This window comes from Halichoerus grypus, chromosome 4 (assembly GCF_964656455.1).
Source record: "Halichoerus grypus chromosome 4, mHalGry1.hap1.1, whole genome shotgun sequence".
In the NCBI taxonomy this organism is placed as follows: Eukaryota; Metazoa; Chordata; class Mammalia; order Carnivora; family Phocidae; genus Halichoerus; species Halichoerus grypus.
The window spans coordinates 142,510,928-142,523,771 of NC_135715.1; the positions used below are offsets into that span (position 1 = coordinate 142,510,928).

The 12,844-nt window shown below is 38.0% G+C and overlaps 1 long non-coding RNA gene across 1 annotated transcript in view; it reads left to right on the top strand.

Moving 5' to 3' along the window:
* The window catches only part of LOC118527847 (uncharacterized), a 114,177-nt gene extending 103,236 nt beyond the window's left edge, over positions 1 to 10,941 (top strand). Inside the window, exons 2-3 of the long non-coding RNA XR_013446772.1 lie at positions 10,326 to 10,416; positions 10,801 to 10,941. This is a non-coding gene — a long non-coding RNA (uncharacterized LOC118527847). The remainder of the gene's footprint in view (positions 1 to 10,325; positions 10,417 to 10,800) is intronic.
* The last annotated feature ends 1,903 nt before the right edge of the window (positions 10,942 to 12,844 follow it).

The window sequence follows — 12,844 nt, forward strand, 5'->3', positions numbered from 1 at the left end:
TGACAGAGAGACAGCGAGAGAGGGAACACAAGCAGGGGGGGTGGGAGAGGGAGAAGCAGGCTTCCCGCTGAGCAGGGAGCCCAATGCTGGGCTGGATCCCAGCACCCTGGGATCATGACCTGAGCCGAAGGCAGCCGCTTAACAACTGAGCCACCCAGGCGCCCCAACACTTTTCTTATTGTGGATTTTTGCATAAGCCAGTAACCCACAATTAGGATGAAGGAAGTTCTCTGGGCTCTGTGAAGGAGGTTGTTGCCCAGGAGAAATGATGCAAAAAAATGAATGGGAAATCATCTCTGCCCCATCTAAAGTAATCACAGTTATTCCTCTGGAAAGTGTCAAAAATGTGAATGGGAATGTTATCATTTCAACAGTGCCGAACGTTTCCTGACCATTAAGGTTAAGTACCAGTTTCATGTCTTAGCCTGGCATTTGGTGTTTGGCCTCGTCTGGAATAAGTCTAGTTTGGAACACTAAACAACAACTTGACAATCTGAGCCAAAACCACGGCAAAGGGAATATTTATCTAGTGTGCCACTGAGGAGAGTCTCCAAAAAGTAGGGAAAGTAATCTTTCAGAACTGGCCTCCCTCTGAGGTTATCTGAGTGCAGTTCTACAGAATCTGGTAATAGGGATGTGGGATGGACCCAGAGTTGCTCTTTCAGATCCCCCTCAAGAAAGTACTTCCTGCCCAGAGCAGGGACTCCAGGGCTCACCTCTGCTGTAAGGAGCCACCCCTCTGTGCTCAGGCCCTTTCTCAAGAAAGCCCATGTCCGCTGAATGAGCAAGGCAGGACTTGAAAGGCCCCAGCATTTCGTCCAAGGCAGAAGAACTGTAAAGGGCAATAGTCCCTTCCTAGCTCCTGCTGGATTGGTCAAAGATTTGTTAGCCTGTGTCAGTTCAATTCCTCCCTCTGCCCAGTCCAGCTTCCTCCCTGTCCTTCCACGCCTTGCACTCGAAAACCCATCTCCACGTTTGCCTCCAGAAAACCTGACCCAAGAGAGGCAAACTGGATGACATTTTGTTTTTATAATTATTATCTGAACAACAGAAAAACTTATGCAAAAAAATGAATAAATATCCAAGTCTATTTGTAAGATATCTCTTTGAGCACTCTCGATTTAGATCTGAATTATCATAGTTATAATTAGCGTGCATATGTGATTTTGGATTTAGATTTTTCGATTGATATTAACATAAATACCTTATAGCAAATCCATCCACATATTTGTCTTTTGTAATGCCCTTGTGGTATTCCATGGTGGATTTCTTAACTGTCTCCAAATTTATGGCCTTAAATTGTTCCCTACTTTCTTTGCTGCTTAAAATAGTGCTGTTATAAATATTTTTGTACAAATTGCTTTCTTTCTTTTTTGATTAAGTCCTTTGACAATTGCTTTCCTAGAGTTGGCCCAGAGTCTTATGAATATCAGCACTGGGACCAGTTAGCAGAGGAGAAAGGAAGAATAAAAGGGAAAAGAATGAGTTCTCACATAACCACCAGCTTTTCCTTTTTCATATGTAAAGGATGTATATAAATGGAGTGTATATAAATCTAGAACAACCTGAAATTCCATCAGGTCCTGGATAATTTCATTTTCCCTATGAATCTTCTTGAATAACCCTACTCTACAGTAATGTGTACTGTGAATATGGATATTGAATTATTTATTTGTAGCACCATTACCCGAATCCAGTTCATAGAATATCAGTTCACCAATGTTTATTTACTATGAAGGATAAAAGTTCAGAAGAGGAACAATCTGAGGAAATGCTCCACATTAAGTAATCTTCTTGAAGATTAATAATGAAGAGGGGTATATAAAGGCAGAATTCTTGCAGCAAAGAAACATAAAAATTTTATTTAATCCACTATCCAGTACAATTAATATTATAAGAAAAACAGTTCATGAAACGATGGCATGCATGGTATCCATAAACAAAAACTTTTAGGAGAACTTTTATACATACACAGATAATATACATGTAGCTCTCTTCCTAGAAAAGCCCATTTATGCTATTCCATTAGTACCCCCTCCAGCACCTACCACCCCCCCATCCAGGAAAATTTTAGATGTTTTGCAAAGGTTTATGAAGTTACATTAAACATCTGTTAAAAATCACTTTGTTCATTGCTAGACATTTATATAATACAGTTTTAAAGAAAGATAACAGCTGAGGAGAGCTACAGAAAAAAAAGAGAACTTATGCTGAATTATTTTTTCTTGTACATATGAAGTTTCTCTGTGAGAACAAGAGCACTCAGCAGATGTACAGATCCATTATCTTTTCACATGGCAATATGTTCCTCCTTTCAGAAAATTTGAGCAAGTTTGGAACATAAAATATTACAAATAGGCTGAAATAGGAAGCAGAGAAAATGAAAATGATTGGCAGAAAGTCATGGAACAGTCAGAAAAGATATGATAGGTGAGCTTTAATCAGGGCATTAAGCATTGTCATTCACCATTTAGTGAGGCATCCAAATATGCAATAATCCTGCTCAATATTTGGAGGAGCAGATTCCCAGCACATGTATCCCCATGTTCCGCCTACATTAACACCACGTGACAATGGTTTTCGCATCCTGTCATTTCAGCCTGACTGTCTCAAGGCTCATGAGATCTTTGCATGGCTCACATAACCTGTGTATTCAGAAACAGGTGTTTGTAAACGTGCATCTGGTGATAAATGGCAAAGATAGAAGATGAACGTTCTGGATCGTTCTACTTCATTCATTCCCACTTGGCGCCGCCGCCATCGACTGCACTGTTGCAGGTAGGACTCCACAGGCTTCAGAATGCCCCTCCTCCCTCGAAATTCCAAGTTGTATTTCTCTTCGTATGTTTAGACATTCATAAAGTTAGGACTCAAGAAAAGATTTTAAAAATCAAGGCTGACCGATCATCTTACAGTTGAGAAAATTGAGAGTCAGAAAGTTGAAAGCTTTTGCCCAGATTCAGGAAATGAATTTTGTGTAATTTGTGTGAAAATAGTGTCCCTTGGCTCCTACCATAATTTTTTTTTTTCCACTGCATTATTCTAAGAAACTTTGGAAGTGTAGTTAAAACAATATTGCATTATAGTTAAAAAGCACAAGTTCTGGAATTAGGAAGACCAAGGTAACAAAAGGAATATTATTTAACCTCTTTAAGTTTATTCATTAGTAAAAGGATTATAATATTCTGTATGACCTAGTATTGTTGTCCGTTTATACTAGTTAAGCGCCAAAGAACTATTAACTATTATCATGATTACATATGTGAGTAAAATCCATTTTCTCTACATGACCATAGTCTTCAAAAACTGTGATAGATTTTTCACAAATTTGGAGGTTAGTCTCTCGTAAATGATAAGCCAGGTGTCCTATCCAAAATTCATGCTGACTTCTGCTTCTTGGAGGATGAATAGGGGTGCTTTTCCCTATTCCTCCCACAAGGCACAACTAAAATTCCTGGACGTTATATATAAAACAAACAAGAAGATTTTGAAAAGTAGGAAGAAGAAGGCAGGCAAACTAGGGAACTTAGAACTCAAGGAAGTATACGGTGAATTCCCTGGTCTTTCTTCTCCCCTCACACATCCCAGACTGGGTACTGAAGAATCCCAAAACACTAATGACACAGAGCCAAAAAATAAAGCCCCAAGAACAGTCTGCTCTCCCTTGCCAATGGACCAGGAAAGGGACAGCCTAGCACGGCAGACGACATTTAGACAATAGCCATTCTACTCCAGCCAGATGCACAGAAAACACTGCCGCCCCACTCCCCCCAGAGCCAAGACTTTCACCCTTGCCCACCTGTAGGGAACACTACAACTCTCTCCCCACCACCAGGGTGGTGTCCAAGAAGGCAGAGTGGGAGGCTGAGACTTTCATCTCTCGCAGGTGGTGAAGAGGACCCCCTTCCATGGCATCAGTGTGATGTGAGACGGGGTGGGGGGAGGTGAGGGGAGGCTTGGACTCCCACCCCCACCCAGAGGGAATAGGCACCCCTCTTTCTCCCCACTGTGGCGGTGTCAGAGAGGGCCTAGTAGAGAGTCAGGACTTTCACCACCGCTCAGTGGTGACAAGATGGCCCCAACAGTGCCAGTGGAGGCAATGTGGAAGGCAGTGAGATGTCCCTCCCTGTCGCAGCCGGTGTGGTATCAACAGAGGCCTGGTGGGGAAGTGATTTTTGACCAAAGTGCAGAAGCAGTTCAATGGAAAAAGAATAGGCATTTCAACAAATGGTGCTAGAGCAGCTGAGTATACACAGGCAAAACAATATAAACCTCTATCTAAACCTCAAACTTTCACAAAAATTAACCCAAATCAGATTTAAATGTAAAATACAAAACATATAAGACTTTTAGAAAATTGGGGGGACCCGAGACTTAGTGAAGAGTTCATAGACATGACACCAAAAATATAATCCATAAAAGTGAAAAAACAATAAATTGATCTCATCAAAATTAAATTTTTTTTTTGCGAAAGATTCTGTTAAGAGGATGAAAAGACAAGCTACAGAGTAAGAGAAAATATTTGCAAACAAATCTGACAAAGCACTCATCTAGAACTTGTAAAACTGAGCAGTAAAAACAAATAATCCAATTAGAAAATGGGCAAAAAACATAGAGACGTTGCACTGAGGAGAATATATGGATGGCAAGTAAATGTGAAAAAATGTTCCGCATCACTAGCTATTAGGGAAACGCAAATTAAAGCCGTGATGAGATATCACTGTAAACCTCTCAGCGTGATAAAATATAAAAATAGTGATAATACTCAATGCTAGCAAGAATACAAAGATACTTGGTCAGTTGTACATTGCTGGTAGGAATATAGATGGTACAGCCGCTCTGGAAAACAGTTTGACAGTTCCTTAGAACAATTAAACATATACTTACCACATAATCCAGCAATTGCACTCCTGGGCATTTATCTCAGAGAAATGAAACATTATTGTGGCAGCTTTATTGTAAGAGCCCCAAACTGGAAACAACCAAAATGTAATACAGCTCAGTAATAAAAAGAAATGAACTATGGATATACACAACTTGGAGAGATCTCAAGGACATTATGCTAGGTGAAAAAAATTTTTTTTCAAAAAGGACATATACACTGTGAGTCCATTTATATAATATTCCTGAAATGACAAAATTATAGAGATGGGAAACAGATTAATGGTTGCCAGAGGTTAGGGGTGGTGTGGGGGAGAGAACTGGGTGTGGCTCTAAAGGGGTAGCAGGAGGGAGATCTTTGTGGTGATGGGATAGTTTTCTATCTTGATTGCGCTGATGGCTACAGGAGCCTACACATGAGAAAATACAGAATTACATACATACATCGTGTCAGTATTCAATTCCTGTCATTGATACTGTTTTATAATTATGTAAGATGGACCAATTGGGGGGGAAACTGAGTGAAAGGTATGCAGGTCCTCTGTGTATTTCCTTTGTAACTTCCTGTGAGTCTATAATTATTTCAAAATAAAGTCTGTTTCATTTTAATTTCATTTGGGAGGCATTTCTGGGGAGTGACTGAGGCTTCTAGTCAGAAGAGCCGTGGACTGCCAAGGGCATTTGAAAGCAAAGTACAACGCAAAGGAAGGTTGGCTACCAACTAAGAAGAAAGGCTGTGTACAGAGAGATTTTTGTGGTAGAGAAAACAATCATTCCTTTCCAATATGAATCTCAAGTATATTAATGTTTTTTAACCCTTGACTGCAGATTAGAACTAAGTGCAAAGTTTTTTTGTTTGTTTTTTTAAGTAGGCTCCACACCCAGCATGGAGCCCAATGCGGGGCTTGAACTCACGACCCTGAGATTGAGACCTGAGCAGGGATCAAGAGTTGGACGCTTAACTGACTGAGCCACCCAGGCACCCCAGAACTAAGTGGAAAGTTTTTTAAATATTCAATGTCCAGCCCCGTCTCTGGTGATTCAGACTCTTTTGGGTTAGGGTGATCATAATTATCCTAGATGATTCTGCAGTGCAGTCTGGACTAAGGAACACCATATTACACCAAGGAATGTAACATTAGTTTGGTGTCTGAAATTTGTCACCATTTTGAACCCTGTAAAAGAAAAGTAAACCCAAAGATTTATATTATTCCAATAGTGAATTTATATTAAGGCTAGTTACTGAGCCCCTGAACTACCTATACCTTAATGAAGCAGTATTCAGATCCCTGGCAGTTTAAAAATAACACAGGTGTTTTTTCAATATGCTGTATTAAAACAAGAAATCAATATTTTATCTTTTGAATGTCAGTGATTCTCTCAAGTAATCTTTTTACTTTTTTGTGGCCGTGAATAAGATGCAAGAGAAACATGCTTTAAATTTCAGGAATTAATCTGTGATAAACTGCTTCTAGAAGGGGCAATTCTAAATTGTGTAAACCAAGGTAAATAGCAGCAGGGATCTTTCATATTGCCCAGGATAACAGAATGACAAATGTGTTCTATAAAGAGGATTTGACCCAAATTTAAAAATTAAAAATTAGTAAGCTTTATATTAATTACTATAATTATGAAGGGTTATCAAAATTCCACATTAATATCCGATTCAACTTTATTTAACAATAGTTCCTGATGCTCCTAAGCAAAACTGGATATTACAGATGATATATAACTGAGATCTAGAGCAGAATCCTGGAAACAGTATGGGACCTGAAATAGAGGGCTTCTCTTCACGTCCCTGCTATTCTACTTACTGGTTATTTGACCCTGGGTGAGATCCTTATCAGTTTCCTCATATGTAAATTTGGAAATAATAATATTCTGAAGAATGAAAGAAATAATATAAGAAAGCACTTTAAGTTACAAAATGCTAACCACTTTGCCATTGTCATAATTATTACCATTTTAAAAAATCAGTTCTTAATTGTTAGCTGCCCACTTAAAGGTCTGTGAAACTGACATTTTTTAAAAGCTGTAGTTTATATAAATAGAGCAAATTTCTCATGATCAAAACGAGTGTGTGGTGAATGAGTCGTTAATTGAAGGGTGATGGTTCCAAATTGGAAATGGCTTGGACATATTTGCTGACATTGATGGATCCTATTAACTATAACTCACGAAAGTGGCCAGCTCCCTTGGCAAATGCAAATACTGTATGCCTTTTACAGTTTTCCTTTTAGAAACCTAAAAGATATATTTTATTTCTATTTCTAGCCTTTCCATTAAAGGGCACTTTAGCTGTGGTACTGCTAAATTCTTAAGCTTTACATTTAGGAGCAAAAGATCTCTAACAGCATACACCTACCTGTCACTATTCGACACCCTGAAACAAATGCAGAGGGCCACAAGGATATCTGGAAGAATTTCAAAATGTTCATAGCTGTACTAATTGGAAAGTAAGAACATGATATTGAATACTGTGAGAATAAATGGCTCATATAAACATATTTTTAAACTTCACAAATATAAAATTATAAAATAATTCTAAATAATAATTGCAAATAAGCCTTCATGAACAATTTATAAGAACAACTGAGTAATAATCTAAGAGCTAGCTGTCTTAAATATTGAAAATCATAAATAGTATTTTATTGAGATAATTTTAGTATTACCCATAAATTATAACCTTTAATTAACAATAATATTTTTAATATGCAAGTGTTGGGGGTTTGCCTTACTTTCCATATTTAAATATGTAACTAATTTCATGTTTCTATTTCAAAAATACTAATTCCTTGTCTTAAGGAAAATTACTGTTAAAAATTAACACCATTTAAAGTGCAAACATAAACTTGTGTGATTCCTCAATATCCATCATTTTCTATCCTGCAGCTAATTTTTTTTTCTCAAGTTGAGATAGATATCTACTTCAAAGTATACCTGTAGAGTTATATGCAAGTAATAGGCAATGTGATTTTATTGGATTGTCTGTTTATACCCCCTCTGCTTTCCAAACAGGATTACAATGCCCTATTATAAATAGCTGCACCATAGCATAAAATAGTCACAGAAACTGTGATAAGTAAAAAATGAGTGTAGGAAAAGTAAGTTTAAGTTCAAAGTGAGGTTAGAATGCATATGGCTCAGTTTACTTGCCAGAGAAAGACTACAAATTTAGCTGAAGGGAAAAATATGATTGGCTGATAATACATGGGGTCCAAATGCTCAGGAGATGTGGTTATTTCTGGTGCTGACATCTGGTGCCAAGACATCTCTCCCATGCATCATGATAAAGTGAACCCTCTTTGATATAGTAAATGGCATCATCAACAACACATCTCTATCTCTACACTAATACTGTCGTAGGCCTTTTCTTATAATATCTCCCTAAGCTGGCTGATGCTGGAGCATCAAAGGCCAGGAAAACTAATTCTACAGGAGCCACAAACATGTAGAACAGGGACCCAGTTCCCTAATGGGCAAGGTAGATCAAGACTTGGAACCTAGCCAAGTAGCTAGTGGCAAAGTGACTCCATTTTAATCTATAATTTTGAAGTTAACTAGAGGAAAGTATGACCTATATAGCCAAATGCCCAACTATCATTTATTTGCAAATAAATTAGAATAAGGGCAGAAATATTCCTTAAGCCTTCTATGCTACATAACTTCTTCATTTTTCTTTTAATATGTAGTAGAGACTATGAGTATAGAACTTATAAAGTAAAAGATAGAAAAAGGGAAACTATTAATGGGGAGTTGGATTTTGAAAATAAAAGAAAATGAAAGTTGTGGGTAATGAAAAAGAAAAAACTCATTTAGTATATTGGTATTGGTATTTCATACGAAATTTGATGCCAAGAAGAAAAGAAGAAAAGCCAATACATACAAATTAAATTGTACAGTAGCACTGAAAGAGATGGAATAAAATAGAAAAGGCCCACATTTCTTTTCACCGGACATTCAAGGTAAAAAGACAAATTACCTAAAAATCAGGAATGGATATTCATGAACACATACTAAAATATCTATACATAGACTACCAGTGAAAAATACTCTACACTGTTCCCATGTCTATTTCTTTTATCAGAACCTGGAGAACAGATTGGATAGTGGAGGAAAGAAGACTTTATAGGTCAATTTACATAATCTACTTGTCTAATTTTGTGAATAGACTCTAGGAGATCTTATGTATTACATTGAAAACTAGGTATTTCCATTCAGAACTTACTGCCAAGAAAATCAAGACTTGAGCACTAGCCAAACAAAGAATTACAAAGGAGGCTACAGGTAAATCCCAAGATTAATTCATGTCAAACCAATTAAATCAGATGTCAATAGTGTCCAAGAAAAATCACTGGGGCATATAATGGACTTGACTCAAAATTTAAGGAGTGAAGGTAGAAAAATTGTCCTTGCTTTTGGCTGAGAGAGAATGGAAGGAAGTTGAAGGTTGAGAAAAAAATGGAAGCTAAAGGGAATTCAAGTGATGCTAAGTAAAGCAAGGCAAAAGGAGATGAGAGATAGTTTCCCCCCAGCTTTCTATGCACAAGCTAGCTACCAACTGGCCTTTGTCTTGTGTAGGTGTTTGTAAGTCTTAAACCAGCCAATGTGCCCAAGACTTTGTAGAACAACATGGGAAAGAAAGGCACATTTTGGGACTGAGAGAAGAAATTAGCAAAATACACAAAAGGAATATTTTCATGATTATCCAGAGACAGAGACACCAAAAGATGCCTTAATATGTAGAAATGTGTAGTTCCCAAATTGAAAAATTCCTGAAGTAATGAATAAAAACAAATGTGGAGAGGTAGCTCCCAAACTGGAAAGGGGACCCAGAGACCACGGGAAAGGGAAAGAGCCCAAGAAAGAGATCATGAAAATGAGGGAGAGAAGGAACTACACGGTAGGAGGGAGAAAAGGGCGGGGAGAAGGAAACTACACAGGACTTTACCTTACACCGGCTATCTGGCACTGTGCAGCCTAACTGACTATTTGAAGTACCAAGTCTCTGACAAGGTTCCCCTTTTGCCAGCTTTTCCCTGAGTAGGAACAGGGTAGAAATCCATAAGGCACATTTAAATATGGTGGGGGCTGGGGCAAGTGGATTGTGTAGCCTTGCTAGAATACTGTTGATTTTAGAATCAATTTTATTATAGGGAAGAATCATCTTGGACCCTCTCCTGGAATATTTACTTAATGAAATTCAGAAAAACCACATCTATAACACTCTCAATTATAAGGCAATCTCTTAAGTGGATCTGGAAGATATTATCATAATTAAGTTCCAGAGTGTGTATTAATACAAAATCCTGGTAAATAGAATTCTTCTCATAAAAGAAGTATCCCTGTAGATAAACTCCAGAAGCATTACTGAAAACTTCCCCTGTATGGGAGTATGCCGGGATGGGAGGCTACTAACAAGAGAATTTTGCTTTTCCTTGCAGATCATAAAGCTCGGTTGAAGTGACAACCAGAGGAAAAGCCCACAAACAAGTACAGTATGTTGAGATGCTGGGAAGAGAAAAACTGCAAAAGGTAAGTTATCACTTACACCTGCTTCTGTTCAAAGACTGAAAGCACATGGAAGGAAGAGAGTAACTTGATAAGAGCAAAGTGAATCATTGGCTGGAATTAAATTCAAACTGGGTCTTGAACTGTTGGTCTGTGGGAAAAGTGACTGACAGGTACTTAATTAGAAAGGAACTCCGTGAGCAAAGGTACAAAGGGGAGGATGTAAAAGATGCATATAAGAGACAATAATCAAGAGGTAATAGAAGAGATGCCTAGAGGAATAGAAGACGACCTTGGACAGCAATGAAGTAAACAGTTGATGGAAAGAGCTTTAAAAATAAACATACAGGAGCCAAGAAACGGATATGATGAAAATATTGAATTTTTTTTTCTTTTGGCTTTTCACAGGTTAAACAGTCACCTAAGAGTACTGGTGACAGACGCCTGCTAACAAGGGGGGAAGCAACATTTAGGAGATTCTTTGGAGACTGCAACATTGCTGATTTCACACTGCAGAAACAGCAACCAATTAAACACAGATACATGAAATGTGCGTGCGCGCATGTATCTTGTTGTCATCACTGTCTTTGGAGGAACTGTTTTACGCCCAGTAAGTTACCTCTGGGAAAATAAGTTAGCGCTTACGTCATAGTGAATGTGAAGTGGAATCTGTTCACTTGTGGCTTTTTATGAGACTTTCATTTCATATGTAACAAGGCAGAATTTAGAGACTAGGGATGTCATTCAAATATTGTTTTAGATTGCTGGAGGAATACTCTAGAGCTACTGTGATAACTCCAACTGCTGATTAGTTTTATTTAATCGTATTTTTAAGATCTAATTTCTCAAGAAATACAGAGAACAAACTGATGGTTTCCAGAGGGGAGGGAGGGGGGAGGGGCAAAATGGGAGACGCAGACCTCCAGTCATGGATTGACTAAGTCACAGGGATAAAAGGTACAGCATAGGGACTATGGTCGGTGGTGTTGTAATAGCATTGTATGGGGACAGACGGCAGCTACACTTGCGGTGAGCACAGAATAACACATAGACATGTGGAATCACTATGTTGTACACCTGAAACTAATGTAACATTGTGTGTCAACTATACCTCAAGTAAAAGAAAAAAGCTCAAATGTTAAAAAAAAAAAAAAAAGAGAGAGTGAGAGAGAGAATTCTCTTGAAGTTGGATCAGAGGAAGATACTATTGTCCTTAGATTAAATTATAGAATATCTTATAAGAGGATGAACTTAAAGCTCCATTCAACTTTTTCTTTTTACGACCCTACTATCAAAGTAATAACGATTGCATATTTAGCACTTTCACAGTGTGAAAGGTGCTGAATAACATTCTTTAAAAAAAAAAAAGCAAAAGACACTGTCCTCAGATGCAGAAATCTGTGGAAATGCTATGTAAATATTTGAGGTCAGAATTTGGTTTGAAGTGTTCAGAAAAAGGAACGAGATATTTAAATGAGACAAATGGCTTAGAGGCTTAATGGAAACAGATGGATAGCAATTAGAGGGAAAGCTAAGCTGGAAACCCCACTGCAAATAGTTCCCGGCTGGAGAAGAGCAGATGATCACAGACCCGGGATGGGAGGACTGAGAAAGGATACGGAGAAGTTGCTTACTCCAGCTCTTGTTCAGCCTTTGATTGTAAGTAAAAAAAAAGAAAAAAAAAATTAAAGAAACTTAAGAAAAATAGTTAGGCAGTGCTACCGCATGAGAGCCAAATGACAGTCATAGTATCTCTATCATTATATTCTTTCTTTCCTGCTTTCCACCACCCTCCCTCTCCTTTTCTTCCATCTCCCTATTCACTTCTCACAAAAAGTCAGGATCTGTTTTACAGCTTTGTCATTTTCTTCATTTTGTCAGAAAGGGCCACAGACTTCCTCAAAGCCTTGAGTTAATACTGTAATATTGTAAAGGAGGGAGGAAAAAAGTCTACACTTAAAAGGATGGGAGGGAAGGGGGTTGGCTACTAAAATTTATTTTTTCATGTTAGGAAAGTCTAGAAAAAACGACTGAAGCAGGAGGAAGGGACTAAGATGGCTTAAAGATTTACCATGTACGCTTTCAAAACCAGACGGTTGTAAATTCCCAGCTCGGAAGATCACTTTTAACGGGGATGGGGCGGAGAAGGGGGGATGGATGTGGGACTGTTGCCTTGTTAATTTGACTTGGTTTATTCTGATTATGTTTAATAATATTGCACGGTGACATTCAAAATATACCCTGATAATTATTTTAATTTGATGTTTCCTTTTTTGAGGCTACCGCTTAAATAGCCTGAGGTATTAGCATTTTGACAGGAAATGCTGGGCATACTTGTAACTACTCACCTTCAAAATCTTCAGACATGTATCTTGACCATTAAAAACCTAATTGAAATCATGTTATGTCAGGTAAGATGAATGGTACAAGAAACAGTGTACATGAAGAATGG